Source organism: Eptesicus fuscus, chromosome 5 (assembly GCF_027574615.1).
Source record: "Eptesicus fuscus isolate TK198812 chromosome 5, DD_ASM_mEF_20220401, whole genome shotgun sequence".
Lineage (NCBI taxonomy): Eukaryota > Metazoa > Chordata > Mammalia > Chiroptera > Vespertilionidae > Eptesicus > Eptesicus fuscus.
In genome coordinates, this window is record NC_072477.1 from 73,633,470 (window position 1) to 73,647,373 (window position 13,904).

Here is a 13,904-nt window from a genome sequence, read left to right on the forward strand (position 1 = left end):
TCCAGCATTTCTATTTAGCTGGTCCAACACATTGTTTATTCTAAGTTATTTTTCTCTTTCTGGTTGCCTGGCTTCCCTGAATAGGTTGTTTTCTTTGCTACCTCAGAGGGGCTTAGGTTTCGTTATTGAAGGACCACAGTGGGAACAGTCTCCAAGGAACAGAAAGGCACGCAGTGTTTACCCCCTAGGCGGGCAGTGCAGCAGGCAAGCTGCCAGCCCTGCCGAGACCCAGGAGGAAGCCTCAGGTCTCCTTACATCTCCTAGCCTCAGGGATAGTGAGTTCCCTTGCTTTTTCCCTTTCTCCTTCCCCCCAGAAGTCCATGGCTCTCTACCAAGCCAAGCTCTTTCCTATACCTGCCACTCTTATCCTCATCCCCAGGCTCTTGCTCAGCCTCTTCTCTTGTCCAACTTGTTCTCTCTGAGGAATATGACCTGGGCCAGCTCCCCAACAGGGCGCCCACATGCCCAGGTTTCCCTTGCACTTAACTGTTCATTGGATCAAGGGGTCATTTGGCTCAAGAGAGGCAGACAGAGGCTGGAGTCAGGAACAGAGAAATAGTGAGATTTCACCTTCCTTCCCAGAACCCCCTCTGAAAAGTAAGTCCTGTTTACAGACTAATCCAAAAAACATTCAAATCTTGGCAAAAAATTTTTAAAAGCCTCTGTGAGGTACAAATATCTGTGGTTTGTAACATTATCAACTACTGCCCTAAATATTAAATTCTGAGAAATAATAAAGACCTTAATGTAAGTAGAATTTAAAGGATATAGACTAGATGGATAAATGTCAAAATAATTATGCTGTATAAAAGCAGACAGACAAAAGAGAGTATGATTTCACTCACATAAAATTCTGGGGAATGCAAACTAATGTATAGTGACAGAAACCAGATCAGTGATTGCCTACGGACCAGGGAATTAGGTGAGTGGTCATAACAGGCACAAGGAAACATCTGGAGGTGATGGAAATGTTTATCATCTTGATTCTGATCATTGTTTCAGAGGAGTGTGCACATTTCAGAACTCATCAAACTGTGTACATTAAATATGTGTGGTTTAGCCCTAACCAGTTTGGCTCAGTGGATAGAGCGTTGGTCTGCGGACTGAAAGGTCCCAGGTTCGATTCCGGTCAAGGGCATATACCTTGGTTGCGGGCACATCCCCAGTGGGAGGTGTGCAGGAGGCAGCTGATTGATGTTTCTCTCTCATCGATGTTTCTAACTCTCTATCCCTCTCGCTTCCTCTCTGTAAAAATCAATAAAATATATATTAAATAAATAAATAAATAAATGTGTGGTTTGTTTTATGCAAATTATACCTCAATAACACTTAAAAAGAAATACTGACTTGGAAAAATATTTGCAACTTACATCACAAAAGGCTGATATCCCTAAATATAGAGAACAAAAATAAAGAACACCAACAGAAAGTCAGTGAACCTTTGTGTTTGAAATTTTCCATAATAAAAAAAATATATATATAGCCCTGGCTGAAGTGGCTCAATTGTTTGGAGCATCATACCATATACCATAAGGTTTCAGGTTTGATTCCCAGTCAGGGTACATACCTAGGGGTTTGATCCCATTGGGGCATGTATGGGAGGCAACTGATTGATGTTTCTCTGTTTTTTTTTTCTCTCTCTCTCAAATCAGTAAATATATCCTCATGTGAGGATAAAAAAATTAAATACACACACATGTGTAATTTTAAAAATACTACTAAAGCACTATCGCTCACCTCAGATACAAATATAATTACAAAGCCATTGCAAATTCAGGGGATACTGCAAAGTATGTTTGAATTCTGATGGATACTTACTGATTGATGGAATAATCAAAGGTGGGGTAGAGAATCAGGCAAGTCATCTTGGAGGAAATGAGTATGAACCTGGTCTTAAGGTGATGTGGGTTTGTGTAACTTTTTATGATAGACAAAAAGAAAGCAGAAGAGAAGAGAGTTCAAATGAAGAAAAATATATGATCAAAAGCAATGTGGTGGGGGAAAGATTAAGACAGCTTTTGAAAAGTACTCTTACTATAGGTTCACCATTTCTAATACAACCACTGAAATCTCGTCACAAAACCATTATACCATAGTGAGAAGAACACACAGGAAAGAAAATGAGGCCTAATTCACTATATAAGTATTTGGAATTGATTAAAATAATTTATGTTATTTATGCACCATATTCAATCTTTATAGCATGTCTATGTTCTACTTATATTAGTATTTTTCTCTAAATAGACTTGTGTTATTACCTAGCTTCACTCTAAGGATGGTACTTGAAATATTAGGAATTTTTTCTAGTGCACTAAAATAAACACATTTTTCATACTTTCAGATGTATATTTATTTTTGTTATATTAAAATTCAATATCTACATTTGGAAATAGTTTACACCAAGTATAAAAGCAATCCAACACATGAAAAGGTAGAAACAGCAAGTAACTTTCAATTAATTTGGAGAAATCCACAAAGAAAATAGAACCTAAAAAGAATTAGTAACTACTGAGAAAATAGAACAGCCTAGTTCAGAAAAATAAACAAACAAATAATAAACAAATAAATAAGTAAGTAAGTAAGTAAATGGACAGTGTGGGGCGATGAAAAGAAAAAAGGCTTTCAAGTCACAGAGAACTTAGTTCAAATTCCACAGCTACCACTTAACCTAATTTGGGGGCACTTCACTTTCCTCATCTCTAAAATGGTGAAAATGGCCCAGCCGGTGTGGCTCAGTGATTGACTGTTGATCTATGAACCAGGAGGTCATAGTTCGATTCCCGGTCAGGGCACATGCCCGGGTTGCAGGCTCGATCCCCAGTGAAGGGGTGTGCAGGAGGCAGCCGATCAATTGTTATCTCTCATCATTGATGTTTCTCTTTTTCCTTCCTCTCTGAAATGAATAAAAATGTATTTAAAAAAATAAATAAATAAAATGGTGATAATGGTTACCTGTCCAGGTTGTTGTGAGGATTAAATAAACCAACACTGGGCCCCAGCTGGTTTGGCTCAATGGATAGAGTGTTGGCCTGAAGACTGACGGGTTCCAGGTTCGATTCCGGTCAAGGGCACATGCCTGGGTTGCGGGCTCAATCCCCAGTGTGGGGCAAGCAAGAGGCAGCCGATCAATGATTCTCTTTCAACATTGATGTGTCTATCTCTCTCTCCCTCTCCCTTCCTCTCTGAAATCAATAAAAAAATTTTTAAAAAATAAACCAACATTGCTAAAATGCCTGACATATAGTGGGTACTTGACAATTATTACTATAATGTTGATGACAGTTTTAGTAAGATTGTTTCCTCTTTCAACTTGGCAAAATGAAAAAAATACTAAATTCTTTTTAAAAAAAATATATTTTATTGATTTTTTACAGAGAGGAAGAGAGAGGGATAGAGAGTTTGGAAACATCGATGAGAGAGAAACATCGATCAGCTGCCTCCTGCACCCCCCCCACTGGGGATGTGCCGGCAACCAAGGTACATGCCCTTGACCGGAATCGAACCCGGGACCCTTCAGTCCGAAGGCTGACGCTCTATCCACTGAGCCAAACCGGTTCCGGCAATACTAAATTCTTTAAAGATTATCAGCTTATATTCAATTTTTTAATCTATGCCATTTGTCTAAATTCAGTCTAAAATTTGAAAACTTTTTGAATGTACAATATGCTGAAATTACACAATATTTATCTATATAATAGAGAAATATGCAAATTAGCTGGGACATGACCGAACAGCAGGGACCTGCATGGTGCCTGGCTGGGGCGAGGGACCTCAGGCTGCGCCCCCCCTCCCCCGCCACACAGGGCTTGACAGGGGACCTTAGGCTGCGCCACCCCCCCGTCCAGCGGGGCTTTGATGGGGGACCTCAGGCCGTGCCCCTCGCCCAGCAGGGCTTGATGGGGGACCTCAGGCTGCACTCCCACACCTGGCAGGGCTTGATGGGGAACCTCAGGCAGTGCTTCCCGCCCTGACACCGGGCTGGGAGACCTCAGGCCACGCCCCTCACCTGGTGGGGCTTGATGGGGGACTGCAGGCCACGCCCCCCACCCTGTTAGACCTCAGGCTGCACCCCCTGCCGGGTGGGGCTTGATGAGGGACCACAGGCCACGCCCCTTGCCTGGTGGGGCTTGATGGGGGACCTCAGGCCATGCCCCCCTGCCCCCACCCCAGTGCCGGGCCAGGGGACCTCTGTCTGCACCCCCTGCCCAGTGCTGGGCTGGGGGACCTGAGGCTGCACCCCCTGCCCAGTGCCAGGCTGGGGGACCTGAGGCTGTGCCACCCCCCCCCCCCCCCGCGGGGCTTGACGGGGGTGGGGCCGGCCGGGTCTGGGTCTCCTGCATTTTTGAAGTGCGTGCGGGTGGTGGGTGGGGACTTGACTCTAGGTCCCACGGTGCACCTCAGACTCTGACAGGAGGGAGATTTTCATATACATTTGACTAATTTTCTTTCACCTCTGATACTTCTATTATAGAGAAATAGCAATATTAAAATATTTCCTCTAATTCCCTTTTAATGTGCACAAATTTCGTGCACCAGGCCACTAGTGTGTTTATAATCCTAAACTAGATGTTTCTTTGAGGATAGGATAAAAAATGTTAGGCGATATGCATGTATATACATTTTGGAGAAATTTTATATTTACAGGAAAAAATCAGTTCCAATTTGGTATATCTCCTGTGGGAAAAAGTAGCAGATAGTACACAGAGGGTTGGTACACTAAGCAAGGAAACGTTGGGGATCAAGAGATTCTAAAAACCTGGTGATAAAAGTATTGAAATAGGGAATGAAAGCGTTTAAGATTGTCAGAGCATAATATGACAACGGGTTAACAAACTAAACAAAGTTTTTAAGATGTAAAGAACTGAAAGGAATCATACTCAAATTTGTATTCTAGTATTAACATCTTTGATACGAGGAAAAAAGAATTGAAAATATTTCCCAATGATGTTAGGCTTTCAGACAATGATAGAATATTGAGGGGGGGTGGGGGAGGGCAGGAAAACATTCCTCATCCAGCCAACATTTATTTGGTAATCCTCACTCAAGGAAATTTTTCCATTGATTTTTAGAGAGTGTGTAGAAGGGAAGGGGAGGAAGAAGGAAAAGGAGAGGGAGAGAGAGAGACATTGATGTGAGAGAGACACAGATTGGTTGTCTCATGCAGGCACCCAACTGAGCAGGGGATCAAACCCTTGACCCTTCGGTGTACAGGCTGATGCCCTATCCATTGAGCCACACGGGCCAGGGCCTCATCAAGACAACTTTAAAGATTAACTCTGATCCTGAGATTTTAAAACATGCAGATTCAAATTTCTGTTAGTTGGGTTGGTAAAAACCCAGGTGAATAGTTAAAAGGCCCAAAAAAATAAAAAGCTTTTAAATCTTCATTACAAAAAAATTTTTTAAATATATTTTTTATTGATTTCAGAGAGGAAGGGAGAGAGAGATAGAAACATCAGTGATGAGAGAGAATCATTGATTGGCTGTCTCCTATGCTCACACTGGGGATCTAGCTCACAATGCGGGGGCATATGCCCTGACCTGGAATCGAACTGTGACCTCCTGGTTCATAGGTCAACACTCAAAGAAGACAGAAGGATGGCCAAGAGACATATGAAAACATGCTCAAAGTCACTAATTATCCAAGAGATGCAAATCAAAACGACAATGAGGTACCATCTCACACCTGTCAGAATGGCTATCATCAACAAATCAACAAACGACAAGTGCTGGCGAGGATGCGGAGAAAAAGGAACCCTCGTGCACTGCTGGTGGGAATGCAGACTGGTGCAGCCACTATGGAGAACAGTATGGAGTTTCCTCAAAAAGTTAAAAATGGAACTCCCATTTGACCCAGTAATCCCACTTCTAGGAATATATCCCAAGAAACTGGAAACACCAATCAGAAAAGATATATGCACCTCTATGTTCATAGCAGCAAAATTCACCATAGCTAAGATTTGGAAACAGCCTAAATGCCCATCAGCAGATGAGTGGATTAGAAAACTATGGTACATCTACACAATGGGATACTACGCTGCTATAAAAAAGAAGGAATTCTTACCATTTGCAGCAGCATGGATGGACCGGGAGAGCATTATGTTAAGTGAAATAAGCCAGGCAATGAAAGATAAATATCACATGATCTCACTCATTTATGGAAAATAAAGAACATTATAACCTGATGAACAAAATGTAGATACAGAGGCAGTAAAGCACCGAACAGACTGTCAAATTACAGCGGGAAGGCTGGGGAGTGTTGGGGAGGCGGGGAAAGAGATCAACCAAAGGACTTGTATGCATGCATATAAGCACAACCAATGGACACAAGACACTGGGGGCGGGGGGAGGGGGGGGGATGAGGACATGCGACAGGGGGTAGGGGAGGCTGGGGGAAGGTCAATGGGGAAAATAACCCCGAGACATATGTACTACTATATGTAATACTTTAAACAATAAAAAAAAGAAAATTATATAGATATTTTTTATTGATTTCAGAGAGGAAGGGAGAGAGATAGAAACATCAGTGATGAGAGAGAATCATTGATTGGCTGTCTCCTACATGTTCACACTGGGGATCTAGCTCACAATCCGGGCATATGCCCTCACCTGGAATCAAACTGTGACCTCCTGGTTCATAGGTCAACACTCAATTACTGAGCCACACCAGCCAGGCTAGAAAAGATTTTTTTAAATCAATACAAAGAAGTTCTGTTGTTATCTATTTCAATCTACTTTAATGTTAGTCAATAAAAGATAGTAGTCTTGATAAATATCACATGATTTCACTCATTTGTAGAATATAATGAACAACATAAACTGATGAACAAAAAACAGAACCAGAGTCATAGAAGCATCGAACAGACTGTCCAACCTATGAGAGAAGGCGGGAGGGGTGGGGTGCGGTGTTAAGAGATCAACCAAAGGACTTGTATACACGCATATGAGCATAACCAATGGACACAGACAGTAGTGGGGGTGAGGGCATGTGCTGGGCGGTGGGGGCGGCCAGGGAGAGGTCAATGGGGTAAAAGGAGACTTATGTAATACTTTAAACAATAAAGAATTTTAAAAAAAGACAGTAGTCTTATCACCTTCTCTAGAACATATGCTTTATGAGTAATAAGCAAACTAATGTTTAGTTAACAGTCTAGCATTTAATACAAAATCTCTCTAATACTATTTGGATTACTTGAGAGTTAATGTTTGGAGATGCCGTTCAATACCAATACAGGTTTCTTTTTTTTTTTCCATTACAGGTCAATTTCAGAAAATTTCTTTAGAATCCTATTTCAAAGTAAGTAGAACTATTCCAATCTGTTATCTGTGTCAAGTGAAGGCAAGTCCTACAGTCAAAAATCTGCCTAAATCATAGATCTGAAGAGTGAGGGAGATTTCGAACAATTATTTCACAGAAGTATTTAAATTCAATAAACATTTAAATAAATGAATGCGTGTAACATTTATGCCTGGTTCAGTAAAAGCAATAAACAGTAAGACTCTGTTGTATTGTTCCTATTTTAAAAAATCACAGATTTGATAATGCTCACATCAAAGTCCTGTGGCCCATGCACATTAACATACTAAATAACTTTGTTATTCTTTTTTTCTTTTAATCCTTACCTGAGGATATGTTTTTTTAAATTGCTTTTAGAGAGAGGCAGGGAGAGAGAAACATTGATCGGTTGCCTCCCATAAGCGCCCTGACTGAGAATTGAACCCACAACCTAGATATGTGTCCTGACCAGTAATTGAACCCGCAATCTTGTTGGTGCATGAGACAACACTCCAACCAACTGAGCTACCTGGCCAGAACACTTTCTGATATTCTTAAAAAGCTAGGACTTGGCATCATGATGTGATGAGAAGCGCATAAAACTTAGAAGTTTGAGTGAAATAAGCCAGTCAGAGAAAGTCAAGTACTATCTGATTTCACTTATATGTGGAATCTAATGAACAAAATAAACTGACAAACAAAACAGAAACAGACTCATAGATATAGAGAACAGACTGACAGCTGTCAGAGGGGAAGGAGGGTGAGGGATGGGTGAAAAGGTGAAGGTTAAGATTAAGCACAAAAAAAAGAACAACAAAAAACCCTCACAGACAAACAGTATGGTGATTACTAGAGGGAAAAAGGGGTGGGGAGAGACAGATAAGAGTGGAGGGAAGGGAGCAGGGGGGAGGAAAAAATGGTGATGAAAGGAGGCTTGACTTGGGGTGGTAGACACACAATACCATATACAGATGATGTATTATAGAACTGTGCACCTGAAACCTATATAATATTATTAACCAATGTCACCCCAATAAATTCAATAAAAATTTTTTTAAAAGAAAAAATTAAATATTATAATGCATTATGACAAAGTAAATTCAATTTTAGGGATATAAAAGTGGTTTAGCATCAGGAACTCTATTAATGTAATTCAATGTTAATAGATAAAAGAAAGAAAACTGAGAATCTCAGTAGATGTTGAAAAGCTTTTGATTAAATTCATTTAAAATTGCTATTAAAATTCCTTGAAGGTGCAACAGATGGAAACTTAGCTACTGGAACATACAGCAGACGTGCTCCTTAGTGGTGTTGAAAAAACAACTTAGAAGTCTGACTGCTGGCTCTGCCACTACTCACCATGTAGCCTGAGACAAATGACTGTCAATAGCCTCAGTTTCTCTCTAAAATGGCAATAACACCTAGTATTCTCACAGAGTAGGGAGAGGATGAAGTTGATAACACTTCTCTTAGCTATCTTTACCCATGATGCTCAGTGTGTTAACTACCTTAAACTTTTGTTTCCTACATGCTTTCCACCTTCCTGTCATACCTTCTTAAGTGCTCCTATTGTTGTAATCTCCTTCTCTAGACCTCCCTTCAAGAATCAGTTGTGCCGAAACCGGTTTGGCTCAATGGATAGAGCGTCGGTCTGTGGACTGAAAGGTCCCAGGTTCGATTCCGGTCAAGGGCATGTACATTGGCTGCGGGCACATCCCTGGTAGGGGGTGTGCAGGAGGCAGCTGGTCGATGATTCTCTCTCATCGATGTTTCTAGCTCTCTATCCCTCTCCCTTCCTCTCTGTAAAAAATCAATAAAATATATTAAAAAAAAAAAAAAAAAAAAAAAGAAGCACAGTCCTGTATCAAAAAAAAAAAAAAAAAAAAAAGAATCAGTTGTGTCCCATCCTCTGAGATACCTGTCCAGGGTCCTCTCCACATATCATTATTCTCTTCACCATCTGTTATCCAAAGCAGTTTCTTTTTGTTCTAATTAAACCACTAACTACAATGTACTAATAAGTAAGAGGTTGCTCTTATTTCCGCCCCCCTCCAAGATTTTACTGATTTTTTAGAGAGAGGAAGGAAGAGGAGAAAGAGAAACGTTGATGTGAGAGAATAACATATAGGCAGTCTCCTGCACGCCACCCACTGGGGATCAAGCCTGAAACCTGGACATGTACCTGGACCAGGAATGCAACTGGCAACCCTTTGGTGCAAGGGAAGACACCTAACCAACTGAGCCAGGGCAAGGGTTGCTCTTATTTTTTAGTGCTGTGTGTCACGTATGTTCAGTGCTTTATATTCATTTTCCCACGTAATTCTTAACCACCCTGTGAAATACGTACTGTTATTCCTTTTGTTTTATCAATGAGTAAAGTCATTCCCTTGGAGAAGTTAAATAAACTGCCCAAAGTCATTCATATAATAATACAAATTATCACTACTCCTAATTAGTAATAATTAGTAGGACTGGAATTCAAAGCCAGATCTCTGGCTCTAAAGCCATTCTGCTGCCTTTAGTGCAGAACTTACACTTCCTATGCATTTGTAGCCTTAGGAAAAAAGTACAACACCTAGCATGGTATTTGCACTAAATGTGTTTGGTGAGCAAATTGCCTGTTATGTCCATTTCACCTGGAGATACAAAAATGATCCCACAAAGTCTCTACCCTCAAGGAATCTACAGTCAGTCTATTGTGGGAGAGAGAAGTAAATAGGTGATATGTGCTATCTCTGTAGACAAGTTGCGGAGAAAACATAGGATGGGGCACAGAAACTGGACTGGGGAGAAGAAAAACAGTCATGAATGTTTGAGTCTCTGCCTTTCCCTTCAAAACCAAACTTAAGCAGGGTTCTAATAGATTAGCATTCTGTCAGCGATTCTAGTTAGAATGGCAGCGATTAATGTATTTCTTTTTAAAATTAGTTTCTCTATGTATGTTATTTTCATAAATAATTTTCTTTTTATTATTTTTAAATTGATTTCAGAGAGGAAGGGAGAGATAGAAAGATCAATGATGAGAATCATTGATCAGCTGACTTCTGCACACCCACCCACTGGGGATCGAGCCCGCAACCCCGGCATGTGCCTTTAACTGGACTCGAACCCAGGACCCTTCAGTCCACAGGCCAATGCTCTATCCACTGAGCCAAACCGGCGAGTGCTAAAATTAGTTATATTTATATTTTATCTCAAGTTACCTGTCTAGTTCAAGTAAATGTCATCTTTTAAAAAACATTTTAAACTTTATTTAAAGAATGATCTGGCCGAAACCGGTTGGGCTCAGTGGATAGAGCATCGACCTGTGGACTGAAGGGTCCCGGGTTTGATTCTGGTCAAGGGCATGTACCTTGGTTGCGGGCACATCCCCAGTGGGGGGGTGTGCAGGAGGCGGCTGATCGATGTTTCTCTCTCATCGATGTTTCTAACTCTCTATCCCTCTCCCTTCCTCTCTGTAAAAAAATCAATAAAATATATTTTAAAAAAAAGAATGATCTGGTTTTTAAATATGTTCAATTTATATGACACTATATATTTTTCTCTCCATATTTTTCATTATACATAGCAAAAAACACTTGTCCACCCGGCGTGACTCAGTAGTTGAGCCAGGAGGTCGTGGTTCAATTGCCTCCTGCATGCACCCCCACTGGGGATCTCAGCTGCCTCATGCATGCACCCTCTGGGGATCGAGCCTGCAAACTGGGCACATTCCCTGACCCAGAATTGAACCGGTGACCTCTTAGTTCCTGAGCGACCACTCAACCATTGAGCCACATGGGCCAGGCTGATCACTGATGTTTCTCTCGCTCTTTCTCTCTCCCTTCTTCTCTGAAATCAATAAAAATATATTTTTTAGAAAAACACTCAATGAAAAACAAAACAATTGGTTATATAAATGGCTCATATTAGAAGTGCTTGCAAAAAGCCACAATCAATTTAGGATATTTTAACTCAGACGAACAAATTGCATTTCAGACAACTACTCCAGAAACACCATCTATCCTCAAGAACATCCTACTCCTGCCCTAGCCGGCTTGGCTCAGTGGATAGAGCGTTGACCTGCACACTGAAGCGTCGTGTGTTCAATAGTGGGATATTCTTGAGGATAGATGGTGTTTCTGGAGTAGTGGTGTGCAGGAGGCAGCCAATCAAACTCATCATTGATATTTCTATCCCTCTCCCTCTTCCTTCCTCTCTGAAATCAATAAAAAAAAATATATATATATATATCTACATATCATCATACCTAATAAAATGGTAATATGCAAATTACCATCACTCCGCTACGCCCACGATTGGGCCGGCTGGAGGCACGGGGGGCGGGATTCAGGATGGCCTATTGGCTGGTGGTAGCTGCTTAGGCCGGTGCTGCGGAAGATGCTGGTGGCGGAACTCAGGGTGGCTGATTGCGTGGCTGCTGGCACCAGTTTTCCGCCAGCAGCAGTTTTCCTCTGGCCACCCGCCCGATGGGAGCGCCTCCTGATCGGAGTTCCTCTCAGGGTGGCCGATCGTGCTGGCAGGAGGCAGCGGGTGGCCAGAGGAAAACTGCTGCTGGCAGAAAACTGGTGCCGGCAGCCAGGTGAAGGAAAAGTCTATTGCACGAAACTTCGTGCAACGGGCTCCTAGTGTGTGTGTGTGTGTGTGTGTGTGTGTGTGTGTGTGTGTGTATGTATATATTTATATATATATTTAATAAGAGAATATCCTACTCCTAAGTCAGTGGTTCTCAACCTTTCTAATGCCTCGACCCTTTCGTACAGTTCCTCATGTTGTGGTGACCCCCAACCATAAAATTATTTTCGTTGCTACTTCCTAACTGTAATTTTGCTACTGTTATGAATCGTAATGTAAATATCTGTGTTTTCCGATGGTCTTAGGCTCTACATGAGGAACTGTATGAAAGGGTCGCAGCATTAGAAAGGTTGAGAACCACTGTCCTAAGTAAAAAACAACAAAACTTTTAGGTTATTCCCATATACATTTCCCCTTCTTCCCCTCTAATTTAATAATAACTTATTAATAATAATTTAATAATTAAATTACTAATTTAATTTAGTAATAAAGATAAATGCAATTTAGGTAATGTATTCCCATCAGTTGTTCACTTACCAAACAATAGTTCATTCAAGTGGACACTTTCTGGGCTGTCATGGAAAACGCCAATAAAACAACCTATTAAATTCAAGTTAGATTATATCTGTCACCTCTTCCTCGTCCAAAACAATTACCATGGAAGAAAATAAATTAAGCCTAGCAATGTCACTTATTAAAGGGTTGGTTGCTATTAAAAAAATGTTTATGGCTTTTCTAGGTGACTGACAATAGATTAAATGACTTCAACACTGTTCTAATATGAATACAGCAAGTTTCCTCAAACACTTTGGCACCAGTAAAGATGAAAGAGTAAAACAGAGGTGGTGAAGAGAAGACAAAAAACAATGAGAGGTGAAATAAGATACAGATAGACTTCACTTGTCTGCATTTTGTGAAATTAATGAATAGCAAAGACAAAAGCTGAAAAAGATTAAAATTTAAGGGCAGCAAGCATAAACAACTAAGAAAGTGTAGCTTCAAACACACAATTCTGGAGAACCTAACTTCTTATTTGGGTTAAAGTTGTGGGAAATCAAATTCAAGTTCAAAGTAGGTTAAACTTTCAACTTCTTATCACCCTGACAATTCAGCAAAATGAAAATAACCAGGCAGACAAAGCGTTTCCATAAAACTTTCTTTCTTATCTTCCCTAGTAAATTTTCTCACTAGACAGAAAAAAATAAAAGGAAATTTGTTTTTGATAGTCCTTATCTTTAAAGATTCTTAAAAATTCATGGAGACTTGAAAAGACAGGATAATCAACAGCTGTTTATAGCAAGGAATTATGATGTGTTACTGCTGTAGAGAAAAGTTTAAATCAAAAGGAATTTTGAGAAATTATTTCCTTAGCCTTCCTTAACGCACTAGAGAAGTTTTTGACAATTTATAAGATTTACAGACTTAAAAAATAGGGCTTCAAACTACAACTATATTTAATACTATAATATTAACCAAGCTTTTAATTGCACGTTGAAAAATTAAAAACCACAATTCCCTCAGGAAGTGAAACTGTTACTATTAAAAGAAAATAATAGGGATAATCACATTCATCAAATTTATTAAACCCAATTCTATGCTAGTCACCATAATGTACTTTTGTTCTTTCATTAAAGAATTCTTAAGCCATTCACTATTAAGTTACTGTTTAACTGGTAAATTGAGGCAAAATGCTAAATAACTTGAGAAGTCACAAGTGCAAAGTCCATTGTACAAAACTACCCAACCATGCTCCCTCTTTATGTACTTTTCCAGATATAATTTAAACTGTCTGAGCAAAAGGTGAATTCTAAATTGCTCATAAATTGACTTTTATTGTGCCTTTCTTTTTGCTTGAAAACTCCTTTCATACATTGCCACCGATTCAATTTCACCTGTAGGTAATGAACACAGAACTCATTGTGGGGGAAAACAAACCAGAATGTGAGAAAAGAGGTTATCAGATATACAAGGGAGTGAAACAGTTGATTGAAAAACACTTTAACCACAATATTTTTCCTCCATCTGCAGGAGGTCTTTGAATATTTGTTACCGT

At 40.2% G+C, this 13,904-nt stretch overlaps 1 protein-coding gene across 3 annotated transcripts in view; it reads right to left on the reverse strand.

Annotated features, from left to right (window-relative positions):
* SLC12A6 (solute carrier family 12 member 6) overlaps nt 1-13,904 on the reverse strand; it is a 107,118-nt gene that overhangs the window by 73,852 nt on the left and 19,362 nt on the right. The window lies entirely within an intron of this gene.